Genomic DNA, 12,540 nt, shown 5'->3' with positions numbered 1-12,540 from the left:
ATGTGGAAAGAAGGAACCCCTAAGGATCAATTACAACCAAAATGAAAGGGCCCCTAACAGGTGTTGCTGAGTATCCCCACTGCTGCTAAACTTCAAGAAATAACTTGCTGGGGTGTACACCTATCCAGGATTAAACCTGTTTGTTGTTTTGTTTTGTTTTGTTTTGAGAAGGAGTCTCGCTTTGTTGCTCAGGCTGGAATGCAGTGGTGCGATCTTGGCTCACTGCAACCTCCGCCTCTTAGGTTCAAGCAATTCTCCTGCCTCAGCCTCCCAAATAGCTGGGATTACAGGCGTACGTCACCACGACTGGCTAATTTTTGTATTTTTAGTAGAGACAGGGTTTCACCATGTTGGCCAGGCTGGTCTCGAACTCCTGACCTTAAATGATCTGCCTGTCTCGGCCTCCCAAAGTGCTGGGATTACAGGCGTGAGCCACCATGCCCGGCCTAAACCTGTTCCTTATGAGTTGCAGGCACAAAAGCCAAGATCATGCCACTGCACTCCACCTTGGGTGACAGAGTGAGACTCCATCCCCCCCCAAAAAAAAGAAAAAAAAAAAGAATCAACACTCAGCCAGAAATGGTAATGTGATGCTGTGGGTGGGAATAGGAGCGTTCATTTTTCTCTTCTTCCTGACTGTAATACTTCTTTTCTACTGCTTTTGCCAACTGTCTCCTCCTAGGAAACACCTACTTTGTCTTCATTGTGTATAGATGTCACTCCAAGGCTTTGCTCTCCTAGTTACCCTGACTGACTGTGGCTGGGAACAAAATTCCATAGTAAATATTTCAAAAATTACAGCATCAGGGAATCATCTTCATGGTTGATGGATTTGTCATCAACATCCCTAGGAGAGAGAGTTGTACCTTCTGTCCCATCCAGAAAATCTATCATCTCCCCAGGCTTCCTAACTAACCATAGCAATCCCAAGGTACCTAGAACCCCAACTTGTGAGGTGGAACTCTCCTCCACTTGACAGATTCCACCTGAATCCCCCTACCACTATTGCCTGGACCTAGGAAGTTGGGTATGTATATCTCCAGTGCACTAATGATTCTGTCTTTTGCACTCACTGTTGTGTTAATGACATAAAAGCAGAAGTTTCTCTGCAATGCTCTGATCCAACTGTAGTTGCCAAGTTCCCAAGTTCCCAAGGCCTCAGCAAGATAAATAGGATTCCACTTGTAAGTGAGGAAACCATATATGGTGCCTTCTCCCAGATGACACCACACAGGGGAAAAGCAACTGCTTAGTCTAGGAAGGGGGGAGTACTGGCCGGGCGCGGTGGCTCACGCCTGTAATCCCAGGTGCTGGCACTTTGGGAGGCTGAGGTGGGCGGATCACGAGGTCAGGAGTTCGAGACCATCCTGGCCAACATGGTGAAACCCCATCTCTACAAAAATACAAAAAATTAGCCAGGCGTGCTAGTGTGTGCCTGTAATCCCAGCTACTCGGGAGGCTGAGGCAGGAGAATTGGTTGAACCTGGGAGGCAGAGGTTACAGTGAGCCGAGATCATGCCACTGCACTCCAGCTTGGTGACAGAGCAAGACTCTGTCTCAAAAAAAAGAGGGGAGTATTGCCCTTTGTGGAAAACAGAGATTGTTTGGCCACTGCTATCGCAGCAGGGGAAAAATATCTCTATAGACCCACTGGGCAGCAAAGGGTTAATATCACACCCCATAGGGCTTCTGTTTGTGACCCAACTGGTTTCATTTTTGTGTGTCAATGACTGGGAAGAAGTCAATCCTGTAACCACTCCTGATTCCCATGCAGTCACCTGTTCTTTTAGGAGTAGCTTTCCCTCGTATATCAAAAACTTGGAAGAGAGAGGAATGCACGTTGGCTACCCCTGCACCTCCAGGGGTCACATTCTATAGCCCCATGAGACCTAGAACACCAGAAATAAATGAGCAATAGGATTAATTCTGGTAGGAATTGGGTGGCAATAAGACTAGTGGCACCCTGGGGCAGCTTTGCCTACCACGAGTCAACCCTAAAGAACTTGATTCAGGCCAGGCGCGGTGGCTTACGCCTGTAATCTCAGCACTTTGGGAGGCTGAGGCGGGCAGATCACAAGGTCAGGAGATCGAGACCATCCTGGCTAACATGGTGAAACCCCGTCTCTATTAAAAATACAAAAAAATTAGCTGGGCGTGGTGGCGGGTGCCTGTAGTCCCAGCTACACGGGAGGCTGAGGCAGGAGAATGGCGTGAACCCGGAAGGCGGAGCTTGCAGTGAGCCAAGATTGCGCCACCACACTACAGCCTGGGTGACAGAGCGAGACCCTGTCTCAAAAAAAAAAAAAGAACTTGACTCAAACTCTAGAATCCCCAGTTACCAACACAGGTGAGGCATTAAAGGGAAGTCAAGAGTCCCTAGGCTCTTTGGCAAATGTAGTTCTTGAAAACAGACTAGCATTGGATTATTTACTAGCTGAACAAGGTGGAGTCTGTGCAGTTATGAATAAAACCTGCTGCATATATATTACCAACTCTGGACAGGTTGAGATTAACACTCAAAAGATCTATGAGCAAGCTACCTGTCTACATAGATTTAAACAGGGCACTGACCCCAATTATATCTGGTTGACTATCAAAAATGTCCTCCCAAGCTCACCTGGTTCTTACCTCTCCTAGGACCTCTGATAGCTGTCTTGTTATTACTAATCTTTGGCCCTTGCTTGTTTAACCTCTTAGTAATGTTTGTGTCTTCTAGATTACAGAAGTTCCAGGTAAAGACAATGCTGGCACAAGGCTTCCAACCCATCCAACTTCTGACCTGGAGAATAAAAACATCTTGCCTTTTGGCCCCTTAGATCAGGTATCTGGAGATTTTTACCCTTCCAGTACTAAGCAGGGCCTATGCCCATCAACTCAGCAGGAAGTATTAATAGTTACAGAGGATGGAACTCTACCCTTCTGTAGCCCCCTTAAGAGTAAAGAGGAGTATCTCATCTCTGAGGGGAGAATGAGATAGGAGTCAGGACTTGACTCCCGAGGTGGGGCTTGAACTCTGGACCAGGCTGAAGACCAGCTGAAACAGGGAGGAGGCAAAAGCACCTCTCCATAAGACACACTCACCAGTGCCATGTCACTTTACCATTGCCATGACTGCACCTGGAAGTTACCACCCCTTTCCAGAAATACCACCCCTTTTCTAGAAAATTCCAAATAACTTGCCCCTTAATTTGCATATAATTAAAAGCGGACATGTATATGTCTGCAGAACTGCCTCTGAGCTGCTGCTCTCGACACACTGCCTATGGGGTGGCCATGCTCTGCAGAGCAGTTATGGAGCGGTAACGCTGCCACCTCAGTAAAGCTGTTTTCTTCTACCACTGGCTTCTCTTGAATTCCTTCCTGAGCAAAGCCAAGAACCTTCCCAGGCTAAGCCCCAGTTTTGAAGCTTGCTTGCCCTCCAACAGTTTAATATACCAACTAGGCCTAATATGTCTCTTTAGGTCTTTAGGGTACCTAATATCAAAAAGCGTTAACCAGATAAAAACAAGACTTAATTTAGAATTTGACTTTGGAAAGTTTGTCATATATCAAAGGTTTAAACACTTGATATTACAAAATAGAATCCCAGGTCATTAGAAGTCATTTATGTAGCCAAAATGATAACTCAAAAAAATTTTAAAGGCAAAAATCTTTACTTCTTGACTGATGGTAGACTCGACTTTCCAAACAAGACTCAATAAAGACAGCATGAGGCCAACCAAATCTGTCTCTTTTCCCTCCCCTTTTTTTCTGTTGTTTATTCAAATGACAAACAATGTTTTGGGTTTTTTTGTTGTTGTTGTGACAGGGTCTCACTGTCACCCAGGCTGTAGTGCGGTGGTGTGATTTTGGCTTTCTGTAGCCTCAACCTCCCAGGCTCAAGCAGTCCTCCCGTATGAGTGGCTGGAACTATAGGTGTCTGCCACCACGACCAGCTAATTTTTGTGTTTTTGGTAGAGACAGGGTTTCACCGTGTTGCCCAGGCTAGCAAAATGTTTTATTACCTTTTAGTATTACACAAATATTTGTTCAAAAGAGAAAGTCAAATTTCACCTTTGCTTTAGTGTACTATTAATGTTAAACCCAATTCTTTTTTTTTTTTGAGATGGAGTTTTGCTCTTGTTGCCCAGGCTGGAGTGCAATGGTGTGATCTCGGCTCACTGCAACCTCCACCTCCCGGGTTCAAGCGATTCTCCTGTCTCAGCCTCCCGAGTAGCTGGGATTACAGGCAGGTGCCACCATGCCTGGCTAATTTTTGTATTTTTAGTAGAGATGGGGTTTCACTATATTGATCAGGCTGGTCTCGATCTCCTGACCTCAGGTGATCTGCCCACCTCGGCCTCCCAAAGTGCTGGGATTACAGGCGTGAGACACTGTGCCTGGCCTGTTAAACCCAATTCTTAATAAAACCTTATAAACAAATCTATCTAATATTAATTAGTTTTAATAAAATAAAATTTTGGGCCGGGCATGGTGACTCATGCCTGTATTCCCAGTACTTTGGGAGGCTAAGGCGGGTGGATCACTTGAGGTCAGGAATTCAAGACCAGCCTGGCCAACATTGCACAACCTCATCTCTACTAAAAATACAAAAAATAGCTGGGCATGGTGGTGGGTGCCTGTAATCCCAGCTACTCGGGAGGTTTTGGTAGGAGAATTGCTTGAACCTAGGAGGCGGAGGTTGCAGTGAGCCGAGATCGCGCCATTGCATTCCAGCCTGGGCGACAGACTGAGATGCCATCTCAAAATAAACAAACAAGCAAACAAATAAATAACTAAAAAGAGGAAGGGGAACAGACAGGAGTAAATGGAGAATCAGACAGGATTCCATTGACTGAGGAGTTTTTAGAGGGACAGCAGGGGCTTCAAAGCACTATCTGTACGCATATAGCCCAAATATCAGCTTTAATTAAGTCAGTTTCTAACTATAGAGCTCTCAAAAGAAAAACCCTTTTTAAATTTTTTATTACCAGATTTTAGCCAGCACAAATGACTGATATTTCTGACTTTTGAACTTTTTTTTTTTTTTTTTAACTAAATGTAACCTCCTACGTGAAATCAATAAGCCTTAACTAAGGGTATGACTTAACCACAGGTGCACGAGGTATTTTCAGAGATGGCAAGCGTTTTTTTTTTTTTTTTTTTTTTTTTTTTTTTTGAGACGGAGTCTTGCTCTGTCGCCCAGGCTGGAGTGCAGTGGCATGATCTTGGCTCACTGCAAGCTCTGCCTCCCGGGTTCACGCCATTCTCCTGCCTCAGCCTCCCAAGTAGCTGGGACTACAGGCGCCCGCCACCATGCCCGGCTAATTTTTTGTATTTTAGTAGAGACGGGGTTTCACTGTGTTGGCCAGGATGGTCTTGATCTCCTGACCTCATGATCCACCCACCTCGGCCTCCCAAAGTGCTGGGATTACAGGCATGAGCCACCGCGCCCGGCCATGGCAAGCATTTTTTACACGATCTAGAGTTGCCCCAGAGGTAGCTCAGAGAAAGAAAAATTTCAAGACAGGAAATCAGAATCTGTCCACGGAGGGAAAATGAATCAATAAATGGCAAAGGTCAACAAATAACAAACCAGAAAAGACTCATTCTCTAAATCGTGAATTGGACCCAGGCTGCCGTTGTGAAAGACTGAAGCCTTAGCTACTGAGCTACAGCATGGGGGAGACACCATTGTTCTTCCCAGAAGGAGCCTAGAGCAGTCACTGGTGAGCTTGCAAAGGATAACTCCTCAGAAGAATTAAGGCTGAACATGACATTATCATGTGCCCTTTTCAGACCCAAGAGTCAAAGCCCTGTGACTTAACAGCACAAGGGGTTTAAAAGCAATACAGAAGGTTACATGGACGTAATAACCTTTCCAAGTCCATAATTTGAATTAGATTTTTTTTTTTTTTTTTGAGACAGGGTCTTGCTCTGTTGCCCAGGCTGGAATGCGGTGGTGTGACACGGCTCAGTGCAGCCTCGACCTCCCAGGTTCAAGTGATCCTCCCACCTCAGCCTCCCAAAGTTTTAGGATTACAGGCATGAGGCCCTGCACCCAGCTTGAATGAGCTTTTAGATAACTTTTGAATTAGACAAAATTATTCTTTTTCTCAATAAGAACACATCTTCTTTTTTTTTTTTTTGAGACGGAGTCTCACTCTGTGCCCAGGCTGGAGTGCAGTGGAGTGATCTGGGCTCACTGCAATCTCTGCCTCCTGAGTTCAAGTGATTCTCCTGCCTCAGCCTCCCGAGTAGCTGGGACTACAGGTGCGCCCCATTACACCCAGCTAATTTTTGTATTTTTAGTAGAGACGGGGTTTCACCATGTTGGCCAGGATGGTCTCGATCTCTTGACCTCATGATCCACCCGCCTTGGCCTCCCAAAGTGCTGGGATTACAGGCGTGAGCCACCGCGCCCAGCTAAGAACACATCTTCTTTGGCACATTTTATATAAACTTGGGAAGCAAGAAATCCTGAACTGCCTATCAGATATTAGCATTTTATAGATGAGAACCATTCAACAACTTTTGGAACGTTTTCCATACGATAACCCTTTCTTAATTGGAAATGACATAGACATCCGATAAATGTCCAACATGATTTTAAGATTTTAAATTATACAAAAGTTTACTTACAAGAATGTATCTCATTTGTATGTACCCAATTTTCCCATATTTAATCGTTTATTTAGATTACTTCTGAAAACTGAGATATTACACAAAGGTGGTCATTATTTAAAATTATTTCCCTGTTAACCATTTTTAAAGGCTGTGAGCATTGGGTGTTTAAGAACCTTAAAGTCAAACACATAGGCATTCTGTTGATAACTCAGAAGATTTAGCTGTTTTCATTGAACTAGTAATAACAAATTAGTCTCATTTGTTAAAAAAAAAAATACAGACTCACCACTTTTATAAAAGATAGCTGAATCCACACTATTCTTTCACGAAATTGGAATGTTTACATGGCTAAATAAAATTTGTTTGCCCCAGTATATAATCCAATGAAAGCTATGAACTAAAATTTGGGTAGGCCAGGCGTGGTGGCTCATGCCTGTAATCCAGGCCATTTGGGAGGCCGAGGTGGGTGGATCACAAGGTCAGGGGTTTGAGACCAGCCTGGCCAATATGGTGAAACCCTGTCTCTACTGAAAATACAAAAATTAGCCGGGTGCGGTGGCGGGTGCCAGCTACTCAAGAGGCTAAGGCAGAAGAATCGCTTGAACCTGGGAGGTGGAGATTGTAGTGAGCTGAGATCGCACCACTGCCCTCCAGCCTGGTGACACAGCGAGACTCTGTCTCAAAAAAAAAAAAAAAAAAAAAATTAATTAAAAAAAATTTGGGGTAAAGCAGTGTCTGTGGCGGTTTGGTCTTTAAAAACACCTCTTTTGCCCGTGTTTCCTTCAGTTTCAAATTCGTTTCCAGCGTTCACATTCTAGCTAGTCCGCAAACAATGAGTCTTATCTCAGCACCAGCAGCTTAGTAACAGCAGATGTAAAGCAGGCAGAAAAGAAGACAGAGAAAGCCAACCTGGCAGGCCTCTGCCTAGGAGCCGGGATTCACAAGTGGGACACGAGAAAGAAAGGAGAGGAAGAAAAAAAGGGAAAGTGACCGAAAGGAAACTCACGAGCCTTCCAGCCACCACAGTTAGTAGACGTTGGCTCAGCCTTTCGTGAGCGCCTCACTTCTCGCTTCCTGGACAGGAAGCACGGCAGGTTTACCCAGATGAACTGAGAAGGTCAGGCGGTGCAGGGGCAGGGAGATGGCCATCCAGAATACCACTGCCCCCCAACCCCGGGGCTGAGATGAGCAAAGATGTGCCTCTGTTTGGGACCAGGAGGCGGGTAATCAGGAATGCTACCTGGCACCTGGCTGGAAAAGAAAAGCCAGTTCCCTATAAGGAGTGTTCCCGATGTTCTGTCTATGATGTCCTTGTTATTTTATTACCTTTAGAAATTGAGTCCTGTTCTTGTTACAGCAGTCACACTGCTGGGAAGTGGCTAAATAGTAATATCAATAAATAGATGAGGCTGGGTGCAGTGGCTCACACCTGTAATCCCAGTGCTTTGGGAGGCCGAGGTGGGCGGATCACCTGAGGTCAGGAGTTCAAGACCAGGCTAGCCAACATGGTGAGTCCCCGTCTCTACTAAAAATACAAAAATTAGCCAGGCATGGTGGTGCATGCCTGTAATCCCAGCTACTTGGGAGGCTGAGACAGGAGAATCGCTTGAATCTGGGAGGTGGAGGTTGCAGCGAGCCAAGATCATGCCACTGCATTCCAGCCTGGGTGACAGAGTAAGATTCTGTCTCAAAAAAAAAAAAGAGTCCTCTTGGAAAACAAAACAAAACAACCAAAACAAAACAAAAACCCCACCATTCTTGTTTGTCTTCCATGAGGGAAAGTCTCAGTAGCCCATGTGGGCAGCTCTCCTGGATAGTCAGGAGGGTGAAATTGAAGGTAGAGAGTCAAGAAAAGGGCCAGAGCCCACACACAGTCATACATTCACATTTGCAAACAAACAGTGTGCTTCCCAGTGAGTCTCCAACTGAGGGGCTGGGTAAGGCCCTGAATCCCCCTCCTCAGATCCAAATGGCTTCATGGGCAGCTGAGTTTGAGCTAAGCAAAGCTCTTATGGTTCCACATGCACAAACAAATATAAATGCATAAAATGCTCAAATGGTGTCAATAGCAGCCAAATCTTAAGTAGAGCAGGGCCCCCAGTGACACTGCAAAAGAGGTAGAGGGTGGTCAGGTGCACTCCAAATAACTCACCCAGTTCCAAAGTTTGCTGTCTTCTTCAGAGGTCACTTGCTTTGTACCAGTGAAACACTGAAGGTGGCAGATGTCATGCTGGGAGGTGAAAGGAAGACTCCTCCAAAAACAAAAGCATTTTTGGCAGCTGCCGGGAAGTTCCATGATGTTCCTGTCACGGGGTCGGCTAGCTATGAGCGGCTAGCACTCACAGGTGACCCCATGCCTCACCCAGGAGCATAACTGGGCTATCCAGCTCAGACTCACCTAGGGCGGGCAGCACTTCCCCGTGTGGGTCACCAAAATTGTAACTGAAATGCAGGTTCAGTCGCTTGCTGCTTCCAGAGTCCAGTTAATGAGAGCAAGGTCTGGTATAAAGAGACTTTTTATTCCAAAGCTAACTTAGGGGAAGAAGTACCGGCTTCCTGCCTTGAGGGCAGTGCTTTGGCTTTGGAGCAGAAAGTGGGCGCTTTTAATGTGGGGGAGGCTGGCATGCTGGCATGCATGGCATGTGGGAGAGGAAGCAAGCAGGTGGGGGATCTGCTGACTCCCTTTGGTGCCTTATCTACTGGGCAGTCACGTTGGTAACTGCTGGCACCTTCGTGGGTTGTAAAAGTGGCCAAAGACTTTCCAGGTGGGAGACAGTCTTGTAGTGGGCATACTTGAGGTCGTAGATGGACTGTTGTCTCTTGCGGCAACCTCCTGGTGGGAGAGAGTTTCATAGTGGGCATACTTTGGGTTGCAAATTGACTGTTATCTCTGAGACAGTCGCTTGGTGGGAGAGCGTTCTGCCCTGGAGCCTCTAAGCACGTGGTTAGATGAACTTGCCCTGTGGGGAGTGTCTGGTGAAGGGGAGCTGAAAGGTTATAATTGCATTGGTTAATTAGGAAGTGGCGAATAGGAGAAATGGAGAAAAGAAAAAAGAAGAGAAAAGAAGAAAAAAATAATAGTAACTTATTCTGTTTTTCTAAGAAAAATGGGAATACTTGGCTACAGTCACAGCGCTTTTTTGGGAGACTGAGGCAGGAAGATAGTTTGAGTCCAGGAGTTTGATACTAGCCTGGGTAACATAGTGAAACCCCATCTCTAAAAAAAAAAAAAATTAACTAGGCTTGGTGGCATGCAGCTGTAATCCCAGCTACTCAGGAGGCTGAGGTGGGAGAATCACTTGAGCCTGGGAAGTTGGGGCTCCAGTGAGCTGTGATTGTGCCACTGCACCCCAGCCTAGGTGACAGAATGAGACCGTGTCTCAAAAAATAAAATAATAAAAAAACCCTGAAAGTTTATTGTCATTATTGATGTACTTACTATTTCCACAAATGATCCAGTTTAACACAGAGTTTAGGTTAATAAAACAATGTAAGTATTGTCAGTAGCACAATCTAGAGAGCTTTTTTTTTTTTGAGACAGAGTCTTGCTCTGTTGCCCAGGCTGGAGTGCAGTGGTGTGATCTTGGCTCACTGACACCTCCGCCTCCTGGGTTCATGCGATTCTCTTGCCTCAGCCACCCTTGTAGCTGGGATTACAGGTGTGCGCCACCATGCCTGGCTCATTTTTGTATTTTTAGTAGAGATGGGGTTTCACCATGTTGGCCAGGCTGTTCTGGACCTCCTAACCTCAAGTGATCTGCCCGCCTCAGCCTCCCAAAGTGCTGGGATTACAGGTGTGAGCCACTGTGCCCAGCCCTAGATAGCTTTTTTGTTGGAGATGTTTGTTATAAGAGGGAAGAAACTAGGCCTGAAACCTTTCTGTGTGCGTAAGCGACTTAGAATCAAGATATCTGTCATTTTGTATTTAACACAAATGAGAAACATCGGTACCAGTTATGGATTTAATATCTGTTTCTGTAGCTCTTTTAAAAAACACCACCTTTTGTATCTCTGGATATTGCTCCCCACTCCCCATGATTATTTGGAAGTATATGAATCCAAATTGTATGAAATTTCTAGGCACACCCCCATGGTGGCATACGTCTACAGTTCTAGCTACTGGGAAGCCTGAGGCGGGAGGCTCGCTTCAGCCCTGGAGCTCTGGGCGACAGTGCACTATACCCGTTGGGTGTCTGCACCAAGTTCACCTTCAATAGGGCGACCTTCTGGGAGCAGGACCACCACGTTGCCTAAGGGGGGTGAACCTGTCCAAGTCGGAAAGGAGTGGATCCAAACTCCTGAGCTGATCAGTAGTGGGATCGTGCCTGTGAGCAGCCACAGTACTCCAGCCTGGGCAACACAGCAAGACCCTGTCTCTTCAAAAAAATTGTATCATACTAGAAAAGTGTACTTTGGGTATCTAAAGAAGCACTCATGCACTTTTCTGTCTGCCGACCAGTTTTTTTACTTTACATGTCGTCTGTCCTGGTTCACTGGGCCCTAGGAACCAGCCCCCTCTGGCCCATCTCCAGCACGGTAACAATAGCCAATGTTTATTGAGTCTAGGCCGTGTGCCAGATGTTGATCTAAAATAGATGTTGCTCTAAATAATAGGCTGTTGTTTGAGGCTGAGTGCAGTGGGTGATGCCTGTAATCCCAGCACTTTGGAGGTTGCAGCAGTAGGACTGCTTCAGGTCAGGAGTTAGAGACCAGCCGGGGCAACAAACTGAGACCCTGTTTATACAAAAACAAACAAACCCAGAAATGATCAGGGCGTGGTGGTGCACATCTGTGGTCCCAGCTACTCGGGAGGCTGAGGTGGGAGGATCTCTTGAGCCCAGGAATTTGAGGTTGCAGCAAGCCACTGCACTCCAGCTTGGGTTACAGAGCAAGACCCGGACTCAAGGGAAAAAAAAGGTTATTATTTGAATCTAATGCTTACAGCCAGCCTTTGAGGTGATACCATTAGTATCTTCACATTGTAGATGAGGTAACAGGTTTAGAGACATTGAGTAACATGCCCAAATCATGCAGATTAATGGAGGACCCAGGATTTAAACCTAGGTCTGTCTGACTGCCATCTCTCTCTCTCTCTTTTTCACATTAAAAAAAAAAAAATTGGAGACGGGGGATGGCTATGTTGCCCAGGCTGATCCTGAAATCCTGGGCTCAATCCTCCCACCTCAGCCTCCCGGATAGCTGGGACTACAGGCCCACACTACTATCCCTGGCTAATTTTTGTATTTTTTTGTAGAGATGGGGGTTTTTGCCATGTTGCCCAGGCTGGTCCTGAACTCCTGGGCTCAAGCGATCCTCCCGCCTTGGCCTCCCAAAGTGTTGGGATTACAGGTGTGAGCCACTGCCCTTGGCTGAGAGCTGCCATCTCAATTGCCATTACCTACCACAATGGGACCCAGAAGCCTAGTTCTGGACACAGTGGCTGCAAGGATCCTCAGGGGCCCTTCAGGTCTGCTTGAAGCAAGCCATTTTCCACAGTGTCATTCCGGGTTCACCCCTGGCCCCAGCATGGTCAGCTCAGGTGACACGATGCTCTCAGCAGCTCTGGCTGGTCAAGGCCCTTTGTGATAGGTTCAAATCCATCCCCCTTTAGCTTCCATGGGATGGTCAGCCTTCTGCCCTTTGGGGCTGTAGAGAAGACACGTGGCTCCTTCCCAGCCTAGGGAATCCTCTCAGATCTTGGCTAATTCACTCAGCAGATATTTACTGTGTGTCCACAATGTGCCCAGGATAGAGGAGTGGACAAGAAGAAGTCATAAGGCCTGGTGGAGTTGACATTTTAAAGAGACAGGAATTAAGTCCCATGTAGGCAGAGACATGCCCCACCCCTTGATCTAGAGCCTCTCTGGATCATTCCAGCTTTCTAGATCGGAGACCCATTGGAAATGTGGTCCCAGATAAGGTAGCTACATGAAG

The sequence above is a fragment of the Pongo pygmaeus genome, chromosome 9, assembly GCF_028885625.2.
Source record: "Pongo pygmaeus isolate AG05252 chromosome 9, NHGRI_mPonPyg2-v2.0_pri, whole genome shotgun sequence".
In the NCBI taxonomy this organism is placed as follows: Eukaryota; Metazoa; Chordata; class Mammalia; order Primates; family Hominidae; genus Pongo; species Pongo pygmaeus.
Note: the sequence above shows the minus strand (reverse complement) of the source record.